Source organism: Octodon degus, unplaced genomic scaffold, assembly GCF_000260255.1.
Source record: "Octodon degus isolate 3935 unplaced genomic scaffold, OctDeg1.0 scaffold00202, whole genome shotgun sequence".
Classification (NCBI taxonomy): domain Eukaryota; kingdom Metazoa; phylum Chordata; class Mammalia; order Rodentia; family Octodontidae; genus Octodon; species Octodon degus.
This window is the reverse complement of record NW_004524778.1, coordinates 450432-455954: the sequence shown is the minus strand read 5'-3', so window position 1 is coordinate 455954 and position 5523 is coordinate 450432.

The following is a 5523-nucleotide window of genomic DNA, read 5'->3' as shown; positions in this document are numbered from 1 at the left end:
ATGTCCATGTTAAAATCTCAATTAGCTAGATAATATTCCAATTAACAGTTTGGAATTTTTGTCTATAAACAGCTTTAATCTAGAAAAACAGCATTCATAAGCTCTGCAAAAATGAAATATGGCAGAAGTAAAATTTCTATGAAACGGTAATTTATTTTCTTTTATGAGTTTTATATAATTGACTAGCATTTTCGTCTCTGAATTAGATATAAAATGATAAAGATTTAGAATGAACAATACTGATATAAAAAACAATATAATCAAAATATAACTGGCAGATTTCTGGGCCAGAAAATCTTCTGTTTCAAAGAACAATAGAAAATTATCTGCTCATTATAAGGATTGTTAATATATTTGATGATTTTTCAACACTTAACTATTTCTTCAACAAAATGGTCTTTGTTTATTCTTTGATAGGAAAGACAAAATAAAAACAGTAAACACAAAGGCGAATTTTGACATTTTGTATTAAAGCAAGGAAATAAATACCATATGTTCTGCTGTTTGCAGACTTCATGGTGAATTTCATGTGTCCTTCAACTTTGATCTAAACAATTGCAATTGATAAATGGAACAGAATTTTTTCCCCCAGAAATAGACGTTTCCCCAATTTAGAAACAATTTCTTAGCTTATAGATTTTCTTTCGAGGAGACAGTTCCATCTACACACAAGTCCCTCCTCAGGAGAACTGGAGAAAGATAGAAATATTTTAAGGGATCACATCAAAATTGAGAAAGGTGACAGTGCTGTAGGACAAGAGGAAGAGGCACACCCCTGACTCCAAACTTCCCCTGACTCTCCTGCTCAGCCAGTAATTAAAATTACTCGGCCCCTTTGAATTTCAATTTTAACTCTGTAAACAGAAAAAAGAGAACTTTTGCAAGTTATGAAAACTAAACTAAATTAAAATTATGAAAAATTAAATACTTCTAAAACACATGACCTATGTTAAAATAAATTTTACTGATACAAATTAAAAAATTCATAAGCAAATCTACCTGAAAAAAAATTTTAACAAGTTCAATATAATATTCATTTTGAAGTAGAACAATAAAAGAAGCACATAAATATTACATTAAACAGCTCTTCAATCAGTGATGCAGATCTGGGCAGACAAGTTTAATTTTCTCAGACACATGCAAGCTGCACACACACCAATGGTAAGCTATGCGCATAACGTGTCCCCATCTTAGAAAGCATGTGTTTTGGCACCTTAGGGCTGTTTGATAATCGCGGTTGATGGTATAGTGCTACAGACATTTAGCAAGTAGTAACTGGAAATGTTACATACCCTGCAATGCACCCTGCAATTGCTCAAACAAAACAAAACACAAAAGGACTCGCTTTAGAAACCAAAATTTTAAATAAGGTTCACAATGTAAAACAGATACTGTGAAATAAGCATGCAAATGTGTAGGAAACCTAAGGAGGAGAAGGGGAAAGGCAGGAAGGGATAAGAAAAAAAAAAAGGGAAATACAAGAATAGCTGAAAACAAACTTTTGGAATTATGAAGGTGAAGTGGGGTGGAAGGGAGGCGAGGGGAAGGAGAAAAGAGGAATCAAGGTATGTCAAGTACAGGTTCAATTCCTTGCAGTTAATACGATTCTTATGTATATCTAAATTGTACCAGTAAAATTAATTTGAAAGTAAACTACAAACTATACCTGCATAGGCTAAAATAAAATTAAAAAAAAAAGAAAACATTGAATGCACATTTGAGCTCAGTTGTTTAATTCAAATTGTATACACATAATAGCAAATACATAATTACTTGCACATTTGTATGTATGTACATATACATTTTTGATACTGAGGATTGAACTCAGGCCCTTTTATTTTATTGAGCTACCTGCCTGTTCATTCTTATTTTGTGATTTGAGCCAGATTCCTACCAAGTTATTGTATCTCCAAGGCAAGCCTCAATCTTGTGAAATTTTTTCACTAACTTCCCCGAGGGCTGGGGTTGCAAGCCTGTGTCACCATTTCCAGTTCAATATTATTTTGATATATTTCTGTTTTTAAAACTATACTGTAGAGGAAATAAGAAGGTTTCACCATGATGGAGTAAGAAATTCAGTAAACTGTCTTCTCTGCAAAACAACCAATCAATTGAAAGAAAGAAAGAAGAAAGAAAGAAAGAAAGAAAGAAAGAAAGAAAGAAAGAAAGAAAGAAAGAAAGAGGAAATTTTGGGTGATAAATCTCAGGAGATTGCTCTGTGGGAATATAGCAAGTGGAATAAGATTCATTTAAGGAAATATACAGTTTGTATAAGATGAGCAATATCCCATGAGCCTCAAGTGATGACATCCTCCTCTGTAGTAATGTGGCCCAGGGTCTCTACACAGGATACCTCTCTGCAGCAAATAGAATAATGAAGATGGGCTTTTTGTCCATCTCTCATTTGGTTCTGGTTTCATTGTAGTGATACAGGGAGGAAACCTGGTCTCAGGTGGGTGCCCTCCAAACCTACCTCCAAATGACATAGGGAAAAATGATCTCCCAACCTGACCTGTACAAGTTCGTGTTCTCTAAAACCGAAGAATGAATTTTAGAAACAAATGGAGGTTTTGAGCAGGATATATTTATTGAGGGAAAGAAAGCTCTTGTCCAACAGAGGGACAGGAGGGTGACCCGGGTAGTTCCCTGGGAAGCTGTCTCTTCCAGGGACTTTTATAGTGTAAAACCATGTGGGGCTAAGGTAGAGAAAGGGGGAACTTGGTTAGGTGGATGTGGGGTGGGACAAAACTATGGTCAACCAATGGCATTACAAGCACCATTGCTCAGGTAAAACTGATTAAGTCTAGTATCAAATGGGAAAGCGAGTAACATAGCAAGGGGATGGAATATGGGACAGGGTCTCTTCCCGTTGGGGGTTGGGCTAGTGACTCACTTGGGTCTTTCCAGGTGATTGATACCTATTTAGAATATCAATCCCAGGTGCTACTTGCTTAGCATTTGTTTGGCCTTTAGCTCTTTACGTCTGGTTCACAGCAGGAGCATCCGCCCCTCCCACAGTTGTAAGGTGTCTCATCTTCTGCGCTGTCTCCTTCAAGGGCCTGTCCCTGTCTGACTGCCTATGATATTTCTATCTAACTCATTTGCCTGCAATAGTAGGAGGGGCAGTTTCCTGAGTTTCTCACTCAGCTGCCCAGTCCCACACTGTAGAGTTCTCTTCCACTCAGGCTTCTCACCCACCTGCCATTCATACGGTAGAAACCCGTTACTCAAGTAATGAAAGACAAGAATTTAGAGTTCTGATAACCCTCGCTGTAACTCATTGTTAAAGGAAAGCCCCATCGCTGTGTTTGGGAACAGAGAAACAAGCTAAAAAAAATCCTCCAAATTTCCACAATTCCAGTTTTCTGATAGAAGTGTTACTGCAGAGAAGCCACAATCTGAGGGGGAGTGACTTCTGAGTGAAAATGTATCCACCTGCTCCTTTGACTGTTTAAATTTAGAACCCAAGAGCTCCAAGATCATTCTGACCTTAGTGCTACTTAAAAGCTGACCAATTGCTCTCTGAAATATTACAAAGCAGCATTCATATCATCAAAGGTGAGAACGTGGAAGTAAAAGGAATTCTGAACACATAAACCTTGTTAAATTCATCTCCCTCATTTTGCTTATTTCTCAATCCAATTAAAAACTATCCCAGCTCTCTGACAGGAAGAACACTGAATGAAGTAATCTTTTTTCCAGAACATTCAGTATGAAGCGGGGAGGCAGAGGCTACATTGAGTTTCAGACACATTTGTGCTTGAACTTTTGACCCTGAACCTGGCACCTACGTTGCAAACTCACTTATGGGAATAACCAGTCCACCAGTCCCTTGAAAAGTGTTCACTGTTATCAGTGAAGCTGCTGAACTGAAGCGTTTTTCATTTTTTCTGAAAAATTGTCTAGAGACTATTACTAGTGTCCAGTCATGAAGTAATAAGGAAGCATAGCCTTTGCCAGCATAAATCTAAACTCCTGAGAAGAAACTGGTAAAATGTTCCTCCCTATTTTGGAACTTTTTACCTCTCAGCATGGTCTCCGTTTCGTAACTTGTCTGAATACCATCTCAAGATGAATTAGGTATTCCCAGGTTTCAAACTCTGTGAACTTCTAGGAAGAATGTATGTAATGTGTTAATTATTGAAACTGTCCTACCCATTTGGTTTGAAACTGTCTCATCGATATTTGTTTATCAATAAAATTATGGAAAAAAATCTGTGAACTTTACATAAACAGCCTCTTCATTCTCAAGCAGGCTGAGTTTATTCAGGATATTGACAACATTGATATTTCACATTATCACAGTCTATTTGTGGTGGGTTAATTAATGGTCAACTTGTGACACCCAACCAAACTGTATCAGGGTGGGAATTCTGAGTGTGGAAGACCCACAAAAAAGCTGTTGCCAACAGCATAAAAGGAGAACTGGAGGGAAGATGGAGTGCTCTTGACTCTCCTGGAGAAGCTTGCCATGTCGGCTTTCATGATGTGAATTGAGCTGTCCTCATCCTTGGAGAAGCTCAGGTCCTCACTGTGGTAAGAATGTAGTTAGTCCTTACCTTGAGTATTGCTTCCTGCCTGCAGGACAAATCCCACAGCCTGCTGGCACAGAGCCTTCATCCCGTTGGTGCAGACTTTCTAGCATCAAACACTGAGCTTGCCAGTGCAGATCCTTGATATAGACTCACATGAGACATTGTCCTGGGCTCCACGGCTCCAGTTAGACTTGGGGTGGACATCGCTATGGGTACTAGGTCTTAGGCTGGACCCACTCAGGACATTGCTGTAGGACCCAAGTCCTTGGCTGGATCCTTTGGATCTATAGTGTGTGGCTGTATATGTTGCACTTTTTTGCATTTGAATTTTGGGTGAATATTATAAAATAATCCTATAATTTATGTGCCCTATATTAAATCTATTCTCTTGCAACCCCAACATATTGTTTCTTTGGAATTTCATTCCTATATCAGGAGGGTTTGCATGATGCCTTTCAAATATTAATCTCATGTTATATTAATGCTTAGGCTCAGCCAGGGCTCTAAGGGAATGGAAGTAGAATTTACCACCTTACTCTTCAAATTGAGAAGGGAAAACTTTATGCCTACATTTGTTGTTCAAAATGCAGAATACTTGTTGAAAACAAACTTGAGGGAAGTTGTCCACTGTATAATATTAATCACATAGTATAATAGGTAAGAATTTAACAGAATCAAACAAAGTTATACTTTTTTAAGATGACAGTAAGTGCTGGAAAATAGAAGAGCTTATGCAAAAAGCTCTATTGTGAGTTCACCCAGGAGCAACCAGGGAAGGGATATGAGTTTGACTTGAACACATTCCCAAGATGGAAGATATGGCTCAGTGGTTTAAAAACAACCTCTGAACTAATGCTTATGGAGCAATGAGCTACTTTTAGCCATCAATAATCCCCTAAATTGTAATTCAAATAAAATAATCCTAATGTCTGGCAGTCGAGAAGATTGATGACAGGCCTAAATCTAAACCCTGTAGGAAGTGAGCAAA